A 24,658-nucleotide genomic window follows, 5' to 3' on the forward strand; every position below is an offset into this window, starting at 1 on the left:
ATGAGACAAGAATATTGCCCTATATCGGTACACCATGTTTACAAGCAAAGCGATACCCCAGAACTCAAATTTCTTTGTAATATCTTTATGATTTTAAAATTTAAATTAACTTAATAATATAAGACGTCGGCAATCATCTGCGATAAAATTCAGTGCAAGAATAAGTCAACTCTGGTAAATCCATTTTCTCCAAATAAAAATAAATAGAAAAATACTTGTGTGTAGATTGTGTAGAGAACATCGTCAACATTTGAACTGATTTAAAACTATATTTATATCTTTAAAAAAAATTTACAGAAGAAGAGTAAGAGCAACTTACCTGTCCAAAAATGATGAGTTTGATTAACAGATTGACTGTGAAAAATCGATAATTTGATTGTGTTAGATAGCATCCGATCCCACTTATGATGTTTTAAGTCCGTGAACACTAGACTCCTGATTTGTTTTGTTTGAATCAATTAACTTAGCTTAAATACTGTTTGTTATTTCCATTGTTATCTAGATCTTAAGCTTAAATTAAATTAAATTTAATTTAATTTGTGCTTTAGATCCTCAAGAGACTACCTAAATATCAGTATATCACCTCAAATATCACTGTTTTACTGATAAATCCGGTGAACAATTGGAATTCTATAGAAGGAAAAACTATTTGGATTTACTAGTAAACAGGAAATAAAAAGAAAAGGGAAAGTTTACAACCCAGACCCAATTTTGTGATTCTAGGAAAAATATTGACATACATGTACAAAGTATTTTTCTGAACTATTATTGCAATATAAAAACAGGAAGTTAATTTCATTGAAATATGGGGATTCTCTTTAAGTATATAAATATTGTTTGAGGAAATACTTTATAAGTACTTATAATAGTCTTACATGTAAGCCATCTTCAGTTCATATTGGATAAAATTTCAAGTTTTCAGGGAATATGCTTAGAAATAGTTAGAACGATGAATTCTGAAGTATATATTATACAATTATTGACTTTTGATGAGGTCTACTCGTGACTATACAGACCTGGTCAGGTATTGGTTGACGGAGGCCGAAGGCCGAGGTTAACCAATACCTGACCAGGTCTGTATAGTCACGAGTAGACCGAATTCAAAAGTCAATAACCGTTTTATTAAATGATCAGGAATTTTACGACACTTTTACACATTTCATTCTTGTCTCCATCAAATAAAACACCCGTAATATATAATTGTCGCCACTTATCTGATTAACAACTACAGCGTTGTACTTAAAAATTGAAAAAAAGTATTATAAAACAATAAATACTCAACCATTTACTTTCAAAAGTTTTTTTTATCTCCTTGGTAATGTCGTCTGACATGTTTACATTCACACCGACACATGCTTTGAAACACGCAATCTGATTGGTCGAAAAAGCTGTAAGCAAATCTATGGTTGGCTAAGAGGGAAAACCCAAATAAACCTCCCAGAACGTCATTTGAGGTGAACTCACTCTGAGGTACACCCCAGTAAATGACGTCTAGATCAAACAGAGAGCACCAAAATTCCTTATCATTTAATAAATAATAGTATTGTACGCGTCCTCTCTGTTATAACCATTCTAGGTTTAAAACATTTGACGTTTAACTCTTGGTTGTAATTGTCAATTGTTAAACTCCAGTTTGTTTTGATATTTCCTTCTAAATTCTCCCCCTGTGATAATTTCTGAAGTAAATCATTTGTGATTTTTATAATGAAAACTTTATCATGTCTCTTAAGTATCGAAATCCCTAACTAATGAAAACCATAAATATTGTATGTTTATAAAACTTATAAAACCCAAGAACCAAACTGTTTGCCTTAGGTCATAAGGCCGAAGAGACAGTTCGATCCGAGGGTCAACAAAACGCATTTTGCCCAAGAACATAGTCAAGAAATCTTTTATTATACCTTTCATTTAAATTTTTTTTTAAATACGTGTACTATTGCACTGTTTTCGGTGATGTAACCTCAGGTCCGTCACTATTGAACATCAACGAATGAAAATGATATTAAACGCCGCCCATTCTGTGGCGTAAACTGTACAACATCTCATTGACTGATCCAGTGTCTCATTCAGGGGTCAAACATCGATTTTTTTTATGCCCGCTTAGCAAATCAATAGTTATGTTAGACGTTTTTCTTGTATATTTGAACAGGAACAAAGATGTCGGTTCACTTTTTGCATCAAATGGCCCTGTAGATATACCAATTAATTGATCAAACTTGATTTTCTATTTGAAGCATTAAAATAAAATAGAGACTTGGTGCTTTCATATCCTATTTAAAAAAGTCTCCTCAAAGCCCTTATGAAATTGCAATGTTCTTGAATTGTTAGGTAAACAGGTATAATTGAGTGTTTTCAGTGAAGAAAAATAATATGAGCGCACCCTCTGATCTAAAAAATAAAACATGTCTATGAATCTTCAGATACAGTTCTATCATTTACTAGTTGCATATTTTAGATCAGAGGTTGCGCTCTACATCAAATGTCAAAAAATAACTTTAAAATTGTCCGTTTTTTTTTTTTAGACTTTTTCGGAATATGAAGAAATTGAAGCATTTAGTGATGTCACAATGCATTAACTAGCCAGAAAATGACGTCATTTTATAGGATAGCAGTCACCAAAAACCTAAGTGATATTTTAATGCATTCTTAAGTTAACTAAAACTTTGCAGTTTCAGATTTTCATAAATTCACAGGGCCAAATAAGGCGGAAGTGAACCTTGTTCTTTTGAAAGGTATAACAATATACAATGTCTTTCTTGAATACAGATAGTTGCTTTAACTTAGGAAAAGGTGCAAATCTTGAATATACTTGAAATATTGTACAAAATCTACTTACATGATAGTTAAGAGTTGCATTCAACCTCGGTATTGTAAATTTCTTCCTTGAAAAATAAACAACAGGAAATTTATTTTAAACTAAGGAAATACCTCATTGCACGAGGTTTACTAAAAGGTCATGCAAAAATTATGTTATATTATTATACTTAGGATAATCTAGTATTTGAATTAATGATTGAGTGTATGTATCACTGAAAGAAAACAGATGAATTAACAAAGCAGCAATGTGTGTTAGTAAAATACCCAGACCTGCTGGGTAAAGCTGAGATCAAAAACCTGGATGTAGGGTTCGTGATCGATGCCGTACTATAAATAGCAAAGGTACAGTATAGAAAAGTAAAAAAAGGCGTCAAAGCACATGCTTTCGTTGAAACAATATAGTACCATTGAGAGACGATATATTTTTGCACTCAGTAAAAATGGACAATTTGTTAATTTTTGTCATTTTGAAATGCCCCCTCTGGTAAAAATACGGTAGAATTTTGAGTTTCTTACACATAATGTACACAATAGTATAACTCATTATATTTAATAGTTTAAACAAAAAATCTATTGTGGTATTTGTATAATTTGCTTTTAAGTGCTAAAACTTGGCATTTTTCTTTATAATCCTATAGTACTTTGAGACGGTCCCTAACAATACCTGGACTTTAGATTTTCACCAAACTTGGCATGTACACTGAAGTTAATGTAAGTTATATATGGTATAAAAATAAAGAGTTTCGCTATTGTAGTTTTCACACAATAATACCCAAGTCGACCCCCTTAAACGTAGTGGGCTTAAATACAAAACATTAGCGTTTTATATATAAACACTGATATTTAAATCGGTGTTCAATAAACAGGGTGTTTAAGGGGATGAAGGATGTATGGTCACGTGACTCAGTTGATTTACGTCATAACCTCTGATAAAATATGTACAAAACGAGATTGAAACCACAGTACTTGTATAATTTTTTTGACTGTTTAATTGTTTGCGTTCACCATCTAGTATAAAAATATCTGAAAACATTCAAAATTTCTTGCAAATAGTATCAAATTACGGAATAGATTAATCCACTCTGCCGTTTCCCTACTCTGCGCGTCCAGTGCGTCTTTGATGTCATAGTGGATCTCTTAGTTCAGTAAGATCATACACGGTTAAAATGGGTAGTATAAAATCATAAAAACGGGCCATAATATGTACATGGTAGGGGATTTTGTAAATTTCAGAACGCAAAAAATATTTTTACATGGTTGTTGACGGAAAAGTTCTGTGGGTTTATCTTATTTCGCTTATTTCAGGAATGTGTGACGTCATAGTTGGGTTTTCCCGTACTCGAGAAATGTAAACATGACACGTTTTTCTCATGATCATGTCTCGTTTAACTTTGCCCCGTGCAATATTGAGCTCAGCTTCACCAATCGATATTTTTACAGTTAATCAATACAACGACGAACTTGAACTTCGACGTAAATTTTTAAATATTGAATGATAGGATTTTTTGCAAGTTAATTTTTTTTATTGTTTAAGTTTATATATTTAACTTATAATTTTTCGAATGTGATTGCTGTAAATTTTTAGGTTCTATTTGTTTTACATATATTGCTTGTACAGCGCCTTAGAGTTTAATATATAGGGCGCTTTATAAATGTTTAATAATAATAATAATAACTAGAAACTCTTGTTGCTACAGCAACAAAGAAGGTCTTCCGTTCTCCTCTATTTATCTGTATGAAGGATGTTTTTCTATTTAAAGCAGCTTGGTCCGATTCTAATCTCAATATTCGTTTTTCTTCTTGAAAAATAATTGTCCATAAATTGTTTCAACTTTTGACAAATTATATCCCCAAAGTCTTTTTCTTTTAAAAGATATCAAAATTCAAAAGTTAAACAAATAATTTTTGTTAGGTCGCACAAAAGATAATCCTATGTTGATTATTGTTGATATCGCGTGAAATCACCTTCGAAAATTACATGTTTTTCTCATGAAGAACAAACCCGAGCATTTTTTTTTCACAACAAAGTACATTTATTACCTGTACACGGACATAATTTAGCTCCTTTAAAAATCATTTAAGATATCTGATTTCCCTTTATTCTTTAAATATGCATATTAATATAGAAATTAATATGGATTATATTCAATTAATTTCTAAATTTTGAAAAAAAAATGTATTATGACTAAGGCTTCTACTAATAGAGAAACAAATACTCGGGTTTGAATTGTCTTAATTATTAGATATATCCGATAAACTTATTTTTTTCAAAATTGACTTCACAACAAATCTTAACTTCCGTCAAGAACTACTGTTAGTCAGTAAGGTTTTTGATCTGCGTTTTCCATGTAAGGATTGTTGTAATTAACTATTTAATCAATCTTACAATTTATTTTTATATATTATCTATGTAATGACGTACTTTTATTGTGTAAGATAATATGTGCCTGTTTCGGTTTAAGCGGCTTTAAAGAAAAAGACATACATGTAATAATCAATCAATAAATAGAGAAAATGCAAAAAGAAAAATAATTCCTCCAGCTGGGCTCGAACATATAATCCTCTGTTTGCAAGTCAGACACGCTAACCACTGAGCCATCAAGTTCTACGCCAGATAACGTATTTTGTAAACTTAATATTCTAAGGAGGAAGGAAATAGTTTCGTAGTAAAGTCCCGGTCAAATTTCTTAAAAAATTGAGATATTCCCTGTTTGAGGTGATATTTGATGTAGAAAAATGATTGGAATAATTATAGGAGATGTTTGAAGTGAATCAAAGTGCTTGCTGAAACATATAGGTATTACTATTACACTTAGCATATACAGAGCTGTAAATGCGAAACTAATACACGTGGTCAGTTGCAGAGGAAAATCAGCTAAAAAGCCGTAGGCCTTAGAAGAATGTGTGTTTCTCAGAGGGAAGGTACTAAATGATTCCATTTCAATTGGTGAATTTTCTTTAGGGCATAGATTGAGTTACAGAATACTGGGTGTGTTACCCTGCTCGGAAAAACAAACCAAAATCAGCGTAGTCCCTTGGTGCATTTTTGTATATGTGCAATCTAATAGGCAGATTACATGTAATTTGTTGACATTATTTGTGAGTCATGGGTATTTTCTCATCTCCACATCATAGAAAGCGAGATAACTATAATTTATCTAATCTAAATAAATTGCGTGGAAATTGATTTGATAGGAAAAAATCGCTATTTCCAAGATTCATTAAATTAATATTCAATGTAAATAAAATTGAAATAAACTCTACATACAAAGGAGATCAAGAATACTTGGTATTATTATTTCGTATTTGAGCAGGAGAATCGAATGATATTGACAAAAAGTGAAGAAATACCAAATACAATTTTTAATTAATTTTCATGCTCATCAGCACCTAGATTTCAGACAGAAAAAGAATGTAGTTGTTGCCGATACTCATTAGAATTTCATGATATACTTCAGAGACTCACTGTTAAACACTCAGGACACTTTCTTTGATGTGTCTTCTACTGCAATCCTTAAATTTCATGTCGATCTGTGGCGTCTTTTGAACTGTAGAATTTTTTTCTAGATTCCTATTGATTTAAAAAAAAAGAAAAAAAGGGGGGGGGGATATAAGCATTTATTAAAGTGAGAGATGTAAACACCTCCAAGGACTCAAGCTTGATTGTGACCTTTGGGTCAATGGGGTCAAAGGTCAAGGTCATTTATCAAGGTCAAGGTCATCCAAAGCCTTTTAAAACTCGACTTTAACACTTGAAGCTGTATCAAGCTAAATATAATAAAAAAAAATAACTGTTGGGTAAGGGTCAAGGTCAAACATCAAACCCAAAGGTCATGGTCATGTTGCATATATAAGCAATTTAAATACTTTTCCAATGACCTTGACCTTTTGACCCTCGTGTAGTTCTTTTTCTTATAATTGGAAGTTTTCGTTGTTTTTATTTATTTTTTTTTAATTTTTGGTGGAGCTGACATATTTCAAAACTTTTAATCAGGTGCAATAAAGTAATGGAAAAAAAATTGGAAAGAAAAAAAGTTGGAATTTTTGATTTTTCAAATCACATCCTGTGACGACTGGAAGTAAAGGCGGAGACATTTATCCCTATATCTGTTGTTCTCTCTTCAAGGTTTAATATTCATATAAGTTTAGTGTCTTGATGTGTTACCATAACCAAGATCTGGCTATGTTAACTACTCAGTTTGAGGACAGGAAATCATGAGACCGGAAGTCAATTTTTAACAGATAGTAGTAGTTACTCTAGACATTTGCAATCTGAATAACATGTTCTAAAATCATTTCAAATACTCTTTCTAAAAGATATTTATGGGATAGTATGATACTAAAATTATGTAGTTTTTTTCTCATAACCGGAAGTTGCCGTTTTTGTTTCTGGTGGGACGGACATATATCAGAACAACCAATCAGATGCAATATTGTGATGCCGAGAAGTATTCCAAAAAGAAAAGTTGAAATTTCTGATTTCTTTGATCACTTCCTGTGACGACCGGAAATGACGGCGAACAATCTTAAACCTTATGAGTTTCCTTACTTATCAAGATCTATTACTCATACAAGTTTTGCGTCTCCATCTCTTACCATTTCCGAGATCTCTTTGTGATAACTTTTCATATTGAGGACAGAAAATCACGCGACCGGAAGTGAATTTTACAAAGATATTTGACGTTACTGTAGACATGAGCAGTCTATATAACATATCTGAAAATCACTACAAATACTTGATGTATAAAAATATGTATGGGTATGAAAAATACTCAAATTATGTAGTTTTTCTCTTATAACCGGAAGTTGTCGTTTTTGTTTCCGGTGGGACTGATATTTTTCAAAAATACAAATGAAATTTTATAATGTGATGCAAAAAAAGTTTCATGAAAGAAAAGTTAAAAATTTTGATTTTTTGGATCACTTCCTGTGACGACCGGAAGTGACTGCGGACAATCTTATCCCAACTGAATTTGCCTACTTATCAAGATCTACCACTTATATAAGTTTGGTGTCTTAATCTCTTACCGTTTACGAGATGTAGCTATGAAAACTTCTCATTTTGAGGACAGGAAATCACGCGACCGGAAGTGAATTTTAAAAAGATTTTTGACGTTACTGTAGACATTTGCAGTCTGAATAACATATTCAAAATTCATTGCAAATACTTGATGTATAAAAAATATTTATGGGAAAGAAAAATACTGAAAATACGCAGTTTTTCTCTTATAACCGGAAGTTGTCGTTTTTGTTTCCGGTGGGACTGACATATTTCAAAACTACACATAAGATGCTGTAAGATGATGCAAAAAAAGTTTCAATAAAGAAAAGTTGAAATTTTCGATTTCTTTGATCACTTCCTGTGACGACCGGAAGTGACGGCGGACAATCTTAACCCAAATGGGCTCGCCTACTTATCAAGATCTATTACTCATATCAGTTTTGTGTCTTAATCTCTTACCAATTCTGAGATATGACTCGGATAAAATCTTTTTGAAAAAAGCGGAAATCGGACATAACTGACGACCGGAAGTGAATTTTGTAAAAATGAAAAAAAACACCTGAGCATATTTTTATTCTCTATCATCCCTGAAAATTTCAGGAAAATCTGTCCAGCCATCTCTGAGAAATCCGATTTACAAGAAAAGGGAAAAAAAAATAATAAGAACTAGAAACTCTTGTTGCTACAGCAACAAAGAAGGTCTTCCGTTCTCCTCTATTTATCTACATGAATAAGCTTTTATCTATGTTAAAAAGGCATATAATATTTTTAATGATTTCAGGAAAACAAACAACCGGAGGTGTAACTTACCAAGATTCTTTACTTTACTTTAGACAATTATAGTCTTAATAACATGTACAAAAATCATTTTCAATTTTTTATCACTTCCTGTGACGACCAGAAGTGACGGCGTACGCATTTTACCCTATATTTTTTGCCCAATCTTCATGTTGTTTTATTCATATAAGTTTAGTGTCTTGATCTGTTACAGTTTAAGAGATCTCGTAATATTATCTTCTCATTTTGAGGACAAAAAATCACGTGACCGGAAGTAAATTTTTGAAAAGATATTTGAGGTTACTCTAGATATTTCAGTCTAAATAACATGTCCTAAAAGCATTTCTAAAGCTCTTCTTATCAAAAATATTTATGGGATAGTATAATACTAAATTTATGCAGTTTTGCTTTCATAAGCAGAAGTTGTCCATTTTGTTTCCAGTGGGACTGACATATTTCAAATCTACAAAAAAAAGATGCTATAATGTATTGCTAAGAAAGATTCCGTAAGAAAAGTTTTTATTCATTTGTTCACTTCCTGTGACAACCGGAAGTGACGGTGGACAATCTTTTCCTGACTAGTTTTGCCTACACATCAAGATCTGCCACTTGTAAAAGTTTGGTGTCTTAATCTCTTACCCTTTACGAGATCTAGTTATGATAACTTCTCATTTTGAGGACAGGAAATCACGCAACCGGAAGTGAATTTTATAAAGATAAATGGCGTTACTGAAGACATTTACAGTCTTAATAACATATCTAAAAATCATTACAAATACTTCAACTATAAAAAATATTTACAGGAAAGAAAAATACTCAAATTATGAAGCTTTTCTCTTATAACCGGAAGTTGTCTTCTTTGTTTCCGGTGTTACTGACTTATTTCAAAACTACAAATAAGATGCTATTATGTGATAAAAAAAAAGTTTCCATAAGGGAAAGTTGAATTTTTGGACTTCTTTGATCACTTCCTGTGACGACCGGAAGTGACGACAGACGATCTTATCCCCCATGGAATTGCTTACTCATCAGGATATAACACTTGTAAAAGTTTGATGTCTTAATCTCTTACTGTTTAAGAGATCTAGCTATAATAACTTCTCATTTTGAGGACAGGAAATCACACGCAATCGGAAGTGAATTTTTAAAATATAGTTGATATTACTGTAGACATTTGCAGTCTGAATAACATATCCAAAAACAGTTGCAAACACTTTATCTATTAAAAATATATATTGGAAAGAAAATACTCAAATTATTTAGTTTTTCTCTTATAACCGGAAGTTGTCGTTTTTGTTTCCGGTGGAGCTGATATATTTTGAAACTACAAATAAAGCGCTATAATGTGATGCAATAAACATTCCATAAAAGAAAAGTTGAAATTTTTGATTTTTTGACCACTTCCTGTGACGACCGGAAGTGACGGCGGACAATCTTAACCTATATGATTTTGCCTTTTCGTCAAGATATACCACTCCTATAAGTTTGGTGTCTACATCTCTTACCGTTTCCGAGATATAGCTATAAGAACTATTCATTTTGAGGACAGGAAATCACGCGACCGGAAGTGAATTTTCCAAAGATATTTGACGTTACTGTAGTCATTTGCAGTCTGAATAACATATCTAAAAATCATCTCAAAAACTTTATCTATAAAAAATATTTATGAGAAAGAAAAATACTGAAAATATGCAGTTTATCTCTTATAACCGGAAGTTGTCGTTTTTGTTTCCGGTGGGACTGACATATTTCGAAACTACGAGTAAGATGCTATAATCTGATGCAAAAAAACTTTCAAAAAAGAAAAGTTGAAATTTTTGATATTTAGGAACACTCCCTGTGACGACCGGAAGTGACGGCGGACGATCTTAACCCAAATGGATTTGCCTACTTATCAAGATCTATCATCCCTGTAAGTTTGGTGCCTTAATCTCTTACCGTTTCTGAGATCTCACTCGGATTAAATATTTTTGAAAAAAGCGGAAATCGGACATATCTGACGACCGGAAGTGAATTTTGAAAAAATGAAAAAAACGTCTCGGGGTATTTTCATTCTTTATCATCCCTGAAAATTTCAGGATAATCCGTCCAGCCATCCCTGAGAAATCCTGCCGACAAGATTTGGGGAAAAAAATAATAATAAGAATAATAATAAGAAAAAACAGTAGAATCACTATAAGGTCTTCCGTCTGAAACGGAAGACCTTAAAAAGAAGAAACAGTAGAATCACTATAAGGCCTTCCGTCTGAAACGGAAGACCTTAACTAGAAACTCTTGTTGCTACAGCAACAAAGAAGGTCTTCCGTTCTCCTTTATTTATGTGCATGAATGAGTTTTTATCTATGTTAAAAATATAATAATATAATATTTTAAATGCCTTCAGGAAAACACACGACCGGAGGTGTAACTTACCAAGATCCTCGACGTTACTTTTTACAATTATAGTCTTAATAACATTTACAAAAATCATTTTCAATTTTTTTTCATCACTTTCTGTGACGACCGGAAGTAACGGGGGACGCATTTTACCCTATATCTGTTGCCCAATATTCATGGTTTATTATTCATATAAGTTTAGCGTCTTGATCTGTTACATTTTACATGTAAGAGATCTCGTAATATTATCTTCTCATTTTGAGGAGAAGAAATCACATGACCGGAAGTACATTTTTGAAAAGATATTTGAGGTTACTCTAGACATGTCAATCTGAAGAACACGTCAAAAAATCATTTTAAATGCTATTTTTATAAAAAATATTTATGGGATAGTATGAAACTAAATTTATGCAGTTTTTCTCTAATAAGCGGAAGTTGTCGTTTCTGTTTCCAGTGGGACTGACATATTTCAACTCTACAAAAAAAAGATGCTATAATGTATTACTTAGAAAGATTCCATAACGAAAAGCTGAAATTTTCGATTTATTTGTTAACTTCCTTTGACAACCGGAAGTGGCGGCGGACGATCTTAAACTCAAAGGATATGTCTACTCATCAAGGTCTACCATCCCTAATATGTTTTACGGTGTGACCGTTGGGGCGAGCGCAGTTTATTTACTATCATAAACCTACACATGTACTGTCTATCATTCAAGAAAAAGAAATAATACAAATAAAACAAAACAACAAAAAGAAATCATTTCCCAAGCATCGGGATCGAAATTCGAAAATTCTCGGAAGTTTCCGACAAAATCGGAAATACCCGAACCGTAGAAGTGACGAAAGTCTGACGTCAGAATGAGATAAAAAGTACTGTTGACTTAGAACACAAACGCTAGTTTTATGGAAAAGAGATTGCATTAAATTGTTCTTTTCATGTTGCTATGTTTTAGCCGAGTTTCGCGGAAGCAACCGACATAACTTCGTCAAAATTCGTAAGTTTCCGTTGACGTCATTTGTATCATTTCCGAAGGGCAAGGTGAAGGCCGGTGTTGTGGCATGGGGGTATTTTTTTGAATAAGGTAAGGCAAAATCATTTCGTTAAGATTTCGGTAAGAAACAATGTTCCTTTAATTTTTTTACTATTTTTGATTTATTCGCGCAAAGGACATTGGGTAGTGCAGGAATTCTGGGAAGGTTGCACAGAGAAATTTGGCTGACGTATGTACAGATTTCAATCCGAATTTCCTCTGTTCATACACGTTAGTCTATTGAGCTCGCTTCGCGAGCGTCGCTTCGCGACGCTCGCTGCGCTCGCTATTAATTTGGTGTCTTAATCTCTTACCGTTAACGAGGTCTTGCTATGATAACTTCTGATTATGAAGACAGGAAGTCACGCGACCGGAAGTGAATTTTACTGAGATATTAGAGTTTACTGTAGACATTTGCAGTCTGAATAACATTTCTAAAAATTATTATAAATACTTTAACTATACAAAATTTTAAGGGAAAGAAAGATACTCAAATTATGTAGTTTTTCTCTTTTAACCGGAAGTTGTCATTTTTGTTTCCGTTGGGACTGACACATTTTGAAACTTCAAATAAGATGCTATATTGTGATTCAAAAAAAGTTTCAAAAAAGAAAAGTTGATTTTTTCGATTTCTTTGATCACTTCCTATGACGACCGGAAGTGACGGCAGACAATCTTATCCCAAATGGTTTTGCCTACTAATCAAGATCTATTACTCATATAAGTTTGGTGTCTTAATCTTTTACTGTTTACGAGATCTAGCTATGATAACTTCTGATTTTGAGGACAGGAAATCATGCGACCGGAAGTGAATTTTACCGAGATTTTATATATTACTGTAGACGTTTGCAGTCTGCATAACATATCCAAAAATCATTACAAATATTTTATCTATAAAAAGTATTTATGGGAAAGAAAAATACTCAAATTATGTAGTTTTTTCTCTTATAACCGGAAGTTGTCGTTGTTATTTCCGGTAAGACTAATATATTTTGAAACTACAAATAAAATGCTATAATGTGATGCAAAAAAAGTTTCATTAAAGAAAAGTTAAAATTTTCGATTTCTTAGATCACTTCCTGTGACGACCGGAAGTGACGACTGACGGTCTTATTCAAACTGAATTAGCTTACTTATCATGATCTACCATTTGTCTAAGTTTGGTATCTTAATCTCTTACCGTTTACTAGATCTAGCTATGATAACTTTTCATTTTGAGGACAGGAAATCACGCGACCGGAAGTGAATTTTTCTGAGATATTTGACGTTACTGTAGTCATTTGCAGTCTGAATAACATATTCAAAAATCATTACAAATACTTTATCTATAAAAAATATTTATGTGAAAGAAAAATACTGAAAATATGCAGTTTTTCTCTCATAACCGGAAGTTGTCGTTTTTGTTTCCGGTGGGACTGATATATTTAGAAACTACAAATAAGATGCTATAATATGATGCAAAAAAAGTTTCAATAAAGAAAAGTTGAAATTTTCGATTTCTTTGATCACTTCCTGTGACGACCGGAAGTGACGGCGGACTGTGTTAACCCAAATGGTTTTGCCCACTTATCAAGATCTATTACTCATATAAGTTTGGTGTCTTCATCTCTTACCGTTTCTGAGATATGACTCGGACAAAAATTTTTTGAAAAAAGCGGAAATCGGACATATCTGACGACCGGAAGTGAATTTTGAAAAACTGAAAACTTTATTTGAAAGATATTTTCACTCTCTATCATCTCTGAAAATTTCATGAGAATCCGTCCAGTCATCTCTGAAAAATCGTCGAAAACAAAAAGGGAAAAAAATAATAATAATAATAACTAGATACGATCTCGTTGCGAGCAACGAGTGGGTCTTCCGTCCGATTCTGAAGTAAAAAACGAAAAATCTTGCAGAAAAAGTGATGAAAAAAAATGAACATTCGGGGGAGCGAACCCGGGTCGCCTGCGTGACAATCCGACGCGCTAACCATTCAGCCATTGAAAACACCGCTTCAAATTTTTAAATACGAAAATCTCGAGATTGCCTTTTTCGATTCTAAAACAAATTACATATTTCGCATTCGCAAAAGAGTCATTTTTAAGATATCTAATATCAAAGAAAAATAATGGAAAACAAAAAAGTTGAAAAATTGGGTTTTTTTAAATTCGCTTCCAGTATCGACCGGAAGCACTGACGAAAATTTGAAAGTATAGGTGCAAAACTACAACATGTCATCTATTAGTCCTGAAAACGACAACATTCTAGCTTTTGTCGTTTTTGAGTTTTTGTGTCGACAAAATGGTCACTAAAAATTCGATTAAAGGTCGATAACTTCCGACCGGAAGTGATTTTTCAAAAATTAAAAAAAATGGATCAAGTTTAGATCATGATACATCATCTCTGAAAATTTCAAAGAAATCCGTCCACGCATCTCTGAGAAATCGTCTGCACAAAATTTGGACGAAAAAAAATAATAATAACTAGAAAGTCTGCTATTGCAAGCAATAGCATATGTCGCCCCGTATTAGACAAGACTTTCATTTTTATCATCACTAAAACAAAAGTCCATAAGCTAAGTTTGAAAACCTTTGAGTTATATCAGTCCTTTCCATTGGAAACGGAAGACCTTAATTCGGTACATCCCTCTCATTATTTTTAGAATCGGTAGGAGAAGAAAGTAGTGCAGGAAAATTACAAGTTCCTCAATTTGCAGACTTGCATAAACGAAATCTGGCAGATGTACTGAACTGAGCCTCATACTTGTTAATTGGCAGTATCTTTCCTATCATAAAAGCTTGGGAAATGTAATTTATGAAGAAGATCAGCCGAATTATTTTATGTATTGTAACGCCAGTGGGAACTCTGAAATTTCCCTCTTTCACTTTCATTTTAGAGGTTCTACCGAAAAACGAATCTGACATGCCACCATCAATTCGAGCATTTCTGCATTGCAGAGAGCTGATGTGTGTTATGAGATGATAAATCATGTGTGAACTTTCTCAGTTTAGCGGAATCATGAACATTTTCGGCGAGATGAATGTTTTGTATACAGTGGTGATCAAGGCTTTGCGAACCATCAGGAGCGGATCAAAGAATTTATGAATGAATAAAAACTATGGAAATGACGTACCAATTTTTTAATTTATACTTGCACTATCTAATGAAATGAATAATATACAAGTGATAGATATACAAGAAAACGCGAAATGATAATAAATGCAGCTGACAATCGTTATTTTTTTTCATATAGATAAAATAAAATATTTATAAATTCAAGAGACAAAACAGAAGGAGAATGAATGATGGCAAAATATTCACATGACGGGAACTGAATTTTATGAATGAAGATTTTAAAAAGTTACTTGTAAGTTGTATATGTTATATCTGTGTATTCTACTTGGCTGTGTGCTTCAAAAAAAAGGGGGGGTCGTCTTGAACATAGTAAATAGCCATAACGTTTGAACGGTAAGTACTAGGGCTTTCGTATTTCAAATACTGTAGAAGTACTTTTTTCCGCGTGGTATTAATTTACGCTGTGTACGCGGTCACAAATTTTCCGCGGAAATTTGTCCAAGCGTACTTAATGTAAACGTAAGGCATATAGTGACAGTCTAAGAAATCCGCGTAATTTTCTACCCGCGGATTAAACAGAAATTGAGATTCCGCGGAATTATGACCCCGTGGAAAAAAGTACGTTTACAGTATGTAATCCTTGTGAAAAGAACTTTTATTGGATACGACAAACTTTGACCCTTTGACCTAGACCTTGGAGAACACATGTGTACATCTGAATCTTTTTTTCTGTTTCGTTTCTATGGCAACCGTGAGCGACTCATTACAATTATTTTGAAAGTAGAAATCACTTTGACACATTGCAAGGAATAAACATTGAAAGTTTCAAAACGATTGCCTGAGTAGTTATTGAGAAAATCGAAATTAAAGAATTTTTACTTTCACCCGGTTTCCATGGCAATAATCGATTATATGAAAATTTTAAATACGAGTTGCAGAACTACAGATACTAATCCTTAAAATAAGAAAAGTTTCATGACGAACGTTTAAGGGACCAGAGAGAACACTCTCGGACAAAATTTGTCGCTTTTTACAGGTTTCCATGGCAACGGTAGACATATTGGAACTGAACGACCTCACTGCACAACTATAACCAGTGATCGTCCTTTGAGGAAAGTTTCAGGAAGATTGTCCCAGCCATCTCCGAGAAACAGCCTGGATAAAAAAAACATGCGTACAATATTTATATGTCGTCCCCGACTTCGTTCGGGGCGACATAATAATAGTGAAAAAGAAACAATAGAATAATAGAAGGGTCTTCCGTTGGAGACGGAAGACCCTAAAAAGAAACAGTAGAATCACTATAAGGTCTTCCGTCTGAAACGGAAGACCTTAATAATAATAATAATAATACTAAGTTGTCCTAAAAAAAGTCGTAAATTTCCGTCTCCAGATGTGGTGTTACAAAAGAATCTTGCTTTTTTGAATTTTTAACCCTATTCATACTCTAAAACATTTTAAAAGACACATTTCCGCTGGTTTATTTTTTATTTATGGTGAAAAATTTCAATTATTGACCGAGTACTGGACCCAGAAACACGAAGAATAAAAACTCCGCTCAGACACTGTGGGGTATGGTATTTGTCACTTAATACCGGTATCTCAGAAATAAGTCTAGAAACCTATTGATATGTCTGCTTTATAGTATGTAGGACATACTAAATAAGATATATACAAAATATGAAAAAAATTAAATGACAGGTATTTTTTCAGCTAGTCCTTCATCCCCTTAAGCATCCGTCTTAAACACGTAATATTCATATGCCTGAAATCAAAAAGATAAACAAGAGAACATTGATGTAACCATCAATTGTCGCCCGGGAAATAAATAAAGTAAATTGAGTCTTGATCATCAAACCACTTCGATTAATATGAAAAAGGCCTGTGTCTAGATTATGGAGATGGTATAGTCGAGAATATTTTGAAAAACTCTTGTCGGATGAAAATCGAACAAAAACGATACCCTTTTAAACATTATCAAATAAATGTTGGCTGCATAAAATATAAATTAAAATTAAAAACATACATCACCTATTTTCAAAAACGTATTTCACGTTAAGAATATAAAACATGAACTGTGTAAAGTACGTTTTTATGCGACGTAAAGTTCGACGTTCTAAAAAAAAGGACCTGTCGTTTTTTTTCGATAGTAAATGATAAGCAACTTTATATATTAGATATCAAAACATATACCTTTTTACAAATTCACTTTATGGAAGTAAATGTATTATGCATTTCTAAAATTATAAAGGGAAAGAACATTCTGATTAACGAAAAGCTTTAATTCTTAAAAACTTCTCCAACCTAAATCCCCTTACACCAACACTCAAACTAACGAGGGGCGTTCAATAGATAATGTCATCTGGGCTTGGAAAGAAACAAAAACGCTTTTGTACGATTTTGTCTTCATGATTTAACTAAAATATTCTCTTTTAATCAAAACACATGTCCGTAACATTTTAATTCCATTTCAAATTGTTTTTAGAACAAAGTTTTGAGAATGACCCTTCTTATACTGGAAAATGGCAGATCCTACTGTTTTGTATTTGTTTTTTTTTTCTTTCTGAAAGGTCTTTTCCTAAGTTTGAGAAATGAAGCAAGCCAAAGGTTGAAAGATTTGGCGAATAATGTTGATGTGAAATAAAATTAACTTTCTGTTTACCCCAAAACTCTTTTACTCTTCATGGTCTGTAGGATTGGACGCTGTCAGGAAGAAATTTAATGTAGTAAATTTCTCATTCTGCTTCCTACCTCTCAGAAACCGTTCAATTTTTTGGCAAATATTTTGCTTACTAGACTCCTCCATAAATTAAACTGCCCCCCTATATTTGAATTTGAACAAGACCTCTAATATTTAAGAAAATAGCGTATAAAACTGTTTGTGTGTTCTTGCAAATTTTTGCTCTTCTTAGGCATTGCAGTTTTGTCAAGTACATCTTATTCTAAATTTGTTTTGAGGGGTTAATGCAAAATGGATTCAAGTTTCATGATCTTTTTGAATATCAGAAAAACGTGGATAAGAACAATTTAAAAAAAATAATTTTTTAGATTTTCTACACGCTCTCGTTTTCACTCATTTTAAAAAAATATAGGGTGACCTTTGAGTATTAAACTTTTTTACAATCAAATGTATCTTTAAAACAGTGTGAACTACCCCCAAAAATATGTCTATCAAATTTGCTATGTATCTTAAAGTCAATAAAACATAATCAGTGATAATTTGTTGAATTATCGCTAATATACATTGGTTGTTGTATGTCATTGTTGACAAGAACGGTACAAATTTTTGATGCCCATTGTATAATTTTTGTTATTGAAATCTACCTGTTCAGGTGTGTATGAAACTGACATAAGTTGCTGTAAATTTCACATATTTCACTTAATATATTTCTGGGAAGTTAACAAGTTTTACAGCAGCTTTAATGACGCGTTCAATTTTACTCTAGTTTTCTGATTCTTGACCATTCATTTTTAATGCAGTGTCTCGAGTAGCCCTTGTTTTCCAGCTTCCCACAATGAAATTATGCGATGAAAAGTGGTGACATAAACTGTTATCAATTCATTAAAGATTCAATAATTAGAGAAAGTCATGCTTAATGTCATATGATTTCTATTTTGTATGTCATCGAGCTGATGATATTATTTATTGAACGCCCCTCGAATATGTTTAGAGCAGCCCGGTCCTTCGGGCTGCAATTAGGTCTTGCTTCTCAGTATTAGCTGTATGAACTTGCCAATTTTACAATGTCTTAAATAATGAAGTTCACATCTAATGGTAGAAATTTTTCTACAAGAAAAAAATACGAATATATAGCAAGAAAATATGTTGCATTGACTTTAGATCATACCAAAAGCATCACAATTAATAGAAATTTTGTGTCCAACTTTCAAATGTTTCATAAACTGTGTTTAAGACGTTATGGCAGAAAAAGACGCAGTTGATCATGTCTTAACATGCCATTTGAACACAGAAGATATGCAGAATCAAGCATATACTGACAAAAACACAATAAGAAGTAATTATACAATTCTTTATTTAAAACCTTATAAAAAAGAATGTTGAATACATTAGAGATCTAAAATGCTTTTCATATCAACAGTCTCGTATAAAATCATCATTTCGTAAGTTCTATGGTCGATACAATGACCTTGTCAGCAAATATCATTTATATTGAGTCAAATGCCGACGAACGTTTTTCATACTAATTGTTAGTCCTTTATCTAAATACTGAATTTACGACGAATTCTTCCGTTATTTCCCGATGATGACAAGGAGCACACAGTGGATGCTCACTCCTCCATGGCACCTGATCCCACCTCTGATGTTTCGGAGGTGTTTGCTCTGGTCCTAATTTGTATTGTTTTATGGACTTTGAGATTGAATACTGTTCGTTATCTCCATATCCTTTATTTTTGAAATGCAGGATTGTATCCTATAGTTAGAAATCGTCTGAGTGCAATGCGGATATGCGCCGAGGTAAAAATAAAATATTATAGTTTTAATATCTACTTAATTTTCAGGAACTTTCATCTGTTAATGTGAATCCCGATAAGCATGCAATACTTGATAAAGGAAGTAGATTTTAAACGAAGATTATAATAAGAAAGTCCAGCTTTAAAAGAACCACCTCCAAAAGTCAGTCAGCATTTGACTCAAAAATAAATGATAAATTGTATTTGCTGACATTGTCATTGTATTGACAAAAGAACTTACGAAATGATGATTTAAACGAGACTGCTGATATTCATGTTTCATCAACTTGTTTGTCAATAATATACATCGTTTAAGAAATTGTTCATACGTAGAGCATGCTCTTGTGTATCGAGACAACTGAGATATATACACTCCGTTTGCAGTTGATGAAGGTATATTGCTGCATAAGTAAGGGTCAAGTAAGGATCAAATTACCTTAAGAGCTATCTTGGACATGATTATCTTTGAGTTAAGATTTTTTTTGAAGAGGTTTCTAAAGACACATACAGGCACTCGGGGGTACTGGGAAATGTAAATATATATTTAAAAAATACCATACAGAAAAGCTCAGTTTTTATTAGTACAACAAAATATTTTCAGAATCAAATAGATAATTATTAATTTCAAGCAGCTAGTTTCCTTGAGCATGAGTAAAAAAGAATATGTTTTACTGATGAATAAAGACATGAAGTATAGTTTTTAAAGGAGAAAAAAAGAAAATTGACAGTATTTGAGAATACTATTCTTTGGGTAGGATTGGATTCCAACTTGCAATCATCTTTTGAATTTTATAAATACATTACCAAATTGCCGTAATTTTTATATGTTACAGCATACAGTTACAATATAATTACAGTTAGACCATCTATTTTGCTTTTAGTGGACCGGTAAATTTAAATGCTTGATTTAAAGCCTAATTCAATTTTTGATCGCAAATAGTTTATCAGCCTTTCAATTTATATTTTTGCATTTTAAAAAAGGTTATGTTTGAAAATAGTGACTTGCTGTCCGTAACAGAAGTATGAACTTCATTTAAAATGCTATCACGAATCGTTATATGATATTTGCATTGAACTTTACGTATGGTTGGAAATATCAATATATCTTTTATCTTCTGTAAAATGTCAGCTGTTAATTGTCTCTTAAAATTTAAAAGTCTAGTCTCGAATTTGTTGTTACGCTATCCTTCGATGAATTTAAGAAATGGTTTATACTGCGTGCATTCAGGTGTACACATTTTGCAGAATGATTTAACACAGTGCGGTAAAATTTCAGGCTGATGGGGATTCACATTTTTTGATACTTCATATTCCTAGACATGTCTTTTCACATTGAACACATTATATGCTAAAAGTATTGATCTCGGATCTTGTGTTTAAACAACAGTTACCAAATATACTTACTCAGTTTAAAGATATTCTTTGCTTTCAGATCAACGAGTAGACAGCCTATATGTTGGCGGATATAATCAATGATGGCGGCAAGGCATGCATGATAAAACTATTGATTGAAATTTCCAACTGATGATTTCCCTAAAAACAGTTTCATAATTCAGAGAGTTTAATACGTAAACTAAAACAAAATCATTTTTAAAATCTAAAACAAACGCAATCGAGGATTAAATTTTTTTTTTTATTGAACCCTTCTCTTTTTTCAAGTATGAACAAGAATAGACATGTTTACCCCATATCCAAAGATATTCTACTTAATATACATTTCATATGTTTAACAATGTTTAATGAATTTTGAAAAAATATGCACTGTCTAGTTATGAAATTGGTGTAAATTTTGTGAGGCGTAGCATTACGATCATTGTTTGCTAACAAACAGTACACAAGTTAGCCTTGGTCTACACACGTGTGACGGAGTTGTCAAATGGATCTAGCGAGCTTGGAGAAACACGTTTTGTTTTCCCGAGAAGTTACGATGGCAGACAAAACTTTTTTCATATCAGTATGAATTCTGATTAATAAAAATTTTACAATCTCTACTGAATTTTATTTTGTTCTAATATTTGTATCTGCAACAAAGTAGGTTTTAAATGGGTTATGAAAATCAATGCTGGGCCGGGTAATTCTAAACTGAAAACCATGTTTTGAAAAATTACTAAATTATGCTAACATATTCCTCGCGGAACTTACTTATATAATTCATATTTTATATAAAATAATATGCTGAACTTCAACATGACCTCGGTTTTCAGTTTAGAAATCTCCAAACCCGGTTCAGGTTTTGCTACACATTTTATAATTAAGCTCCCTACAGTTTATACAGTCTACACACGAGCAGAATCCGGCCGGGGATTGAAAATTCCGTCATGTAATAATACGCACACAGAATACTCATTTTTTCTTTAAGAGGAAATTGTATGGTAATTAACAGACAATAAACATAAACTTAATACAATTGTTGATATAATATTATTAATTCATCGGTGAAAGGATATCAACCGAAAATGACCTAAATATTCTCTGTTATCAAACATGTTTAAAAAAAAGATTGAGGAGGGATCGAGTATAGAAATATTGATATTTCTTATTTGCATTTCGGGGGGGGGGGGGGGGGAGTGATTTTCAAAAAAAATATTTTGACTTTATTTTTGGTTTCTTTAACGTATGGCATACACAACATTTTTCTTATCATGAACAAAAATTTTGTATCTACTTATCATGATGGAACTATTTTTGTCGGCACAATTTGTATGAGTCGACCCTGAGTACAGTAATATATCTTGAATAGATAAGAAGCACTGATCGAATGTATTAAAAGGATGAAGATAAAGATTGGTCTACATAGAAGGTACTAACAATACACATTTATGGAAAGGTTAAAACAGATTGTTAAGATTTATCTCTGATGATTATGTACATCATCATTTTAAAAATTAGATCACAACAGTCATAAGCCATCTCTTGAACTAAACTGTATATCGGACCAAACATATGAGAATTATGGAATTGTACTTTTAAAGGGACATGGATACAGTTTCAAGTGATTTTTTTTTAAAAAACCAATTTTCATGTTTTCTATTCCTAATTAAGGCAATTTAAATGATTAGCAAAAACATAAAAATCTTTTGTTGATTTACAAAGGAGATACAGAACATGAATTTCTTCATTATGTAAACAGGGCTCGTGCCTTGATTTTGTTTACATATAGAGAATATATTTATAAAAAGTAGAGATTCTGCGAATCACTAGTATCTGTCTTATGATGTTCTGAATCAACTTCTTATTTTAAAATATCTTCTTTCAAAAAACTATTGCTGCATAAGTTAGGGAAATTGACGATAGAAAAATTAATGCCATCACCTTTGTCATTTAACTTGGTTGTAAGATAACCATTAACGTTTTCTTCAAGTAAAACATCCAAGTATGGAACAGATATGTCAGACTCTGTGGTATCTTCTATCTCAAGCTCACCAGGATATATCGTATAGACGTAGGAATGGAAATAACCATTGATAATGGACAATACCTCATTGATATCTCTAACTGTCGAGTTGAAGGCCACAGCAAGTGTTTTTCTTATTTTCACGCATAAGAATTTGCACAAGGTCTGCTTCATATGATTATAAAAATAGGTCTGCTAATAACGTAGTGCAATTGATACCCATGGGAATTACAATACATTGTTGGAATACCTCGTCTCCAAGAACCACATAGATATTGTCAATCAGACACTCAAGCATCTCTTTGATGACAACTTCAGAGTACTTGTTTGTGCAATCAAAATGTGTTTTTAAAACACAATTTGGCAAATGACCATATATAATTAACCTATGTAAAAAACATATTTAATTTATGTAAAAACATGACACGGACCTTGTTTAAATAAAAAAGGCTTGAAGCTCTAAATCCGTCTTTCATTTTAACAACAGAAATTAAATTTTTTGAAAACCATTAAAATATCTTAGTTATTTGTAAACATAAAAAATGGAAAAATAAATTCATCTGAATCTGTGTCTTTGTCCCTTTAAATTCAAATGCCAAGGGAAGCAATGCAACTATTTCACTCATTTTTATTCTACTTGAACATGTTTTAACCATTTATACGAAAGGCACCTATTCAAAATGAAATCTCTCTATACAATGTTGATATATAGAAAGCGTCGATTTCACATTCCTTTTATTACTAAGTGTGATTTATACTGGAAAGAAAATCTCTCTCGGTGTGCGATTTCGCGATAACACACGCATGGTTTTATAGCTATATACACAAGGAATTGAAGAGGGAAAAAAGATAAAGGTTCATTTTTTTGAAACACTTTAACAATCAAAGTCATGGAAAATAACTCATGTTCAGTTTCTAAGTTCTAAAAACGTATTTCTTAACTTATAACTGAAAAAATGTGCTACACACGTACGAGCCGACGAACTGAAAATATTACGTTATAAAACACCCCTTTTATCAAAATAAAAAAAAATTGTTTTACTTCAACAAGTAACGAAAAATACGTTTTGTATATTAAATCGATGAATCTTACATGTAAACGGTTTCCGGTAAAATCTTACCTTGTTCTAAAATATATCTGGCAATCCCCTTAGACCTAATTGTTACACAACTTTTAAAGTTTTAAAACACAATTTCAGATAAGGTTTCATGCTTCTTAAACCATGGAAAAAAATGCCCCCTTTATGATATCTTTAAAAGCCACAACACATGGGATTTTACCTGCGCACTATATAACTGGCCTCTTGTTAAATGCTGACTGAATTTGATTTGAATATGAATCTTCAAAATTAGGATTGGTCCAGTAAGTACAGTTCACTCTAAGTTTAATTCTTATTCAAAGAGGTCGATCATTACATCGATCATAGATTCCCACAATGCTGATTTTGAAGTATATAGTTAACTTTGAAGACATCAAGTAATTGTTCGGAACTCTGTTCAGGTCTGTTTGGAAATTCAGCGAGCTTATTTTCTTGCAGACCGAATCAGTCATTCATTAAGTTAAGTACTTATTGTCGTTTGTCATACTTACTGTTGGGCTGCTTTTTAAACAATGAATATTCTTTGGACTTTTTCGTTATTGCTTTTTAAACAATGAATATTCTTTGGACTTTTCGTTATTGCTCGATCATGACAAGGAGCACACAGCATGCGTGGCTAGTTGACAGAGGA

The 24,658-nt window shown here is 32.4% G+C and overlaps 1 long non-coding RNA gene across 1 annotated transcript; it reads right to left on the reverse strand.

Moving 5' to 3' along the window:
* Positions 1-2,789: 2,789 nt before the first annotated feature.
* LOC134235400 (uncharacterized) lies at positions 2,790-24,179 on the reverse strand. Its single transcript, XR_009985400.1, has 3 exons — positions 24,049-24,179; positions 20,938-21,066; positions 2,790-2,882 (listed from the first exon to the last, which is right to left on the reverse strand). It is a non-coding gene; the product is annotated as an uncharacterized LOC134235400 (long non-coding RNA).
* Positions 24,180-24,658: the final 479 nt, after the last annotated feature.

Source organism: Saccostrea cucullata, unplaced genomic scaffold, assembly GCF_032062105.1.
Source record: "Saccostrea cucullata isolate Sc308-1 unplaced genomic scaffold, CSIRO_AGI_Scuc_v1 ctg3575, whole genome shotgun sequence".
Lineage (NCBI taxonomy): Eukaryota > Metazoa > Mollusca > Bivalvia > Ostreida > Ostreidae > Saccostrea > Saccostrea cuccullata.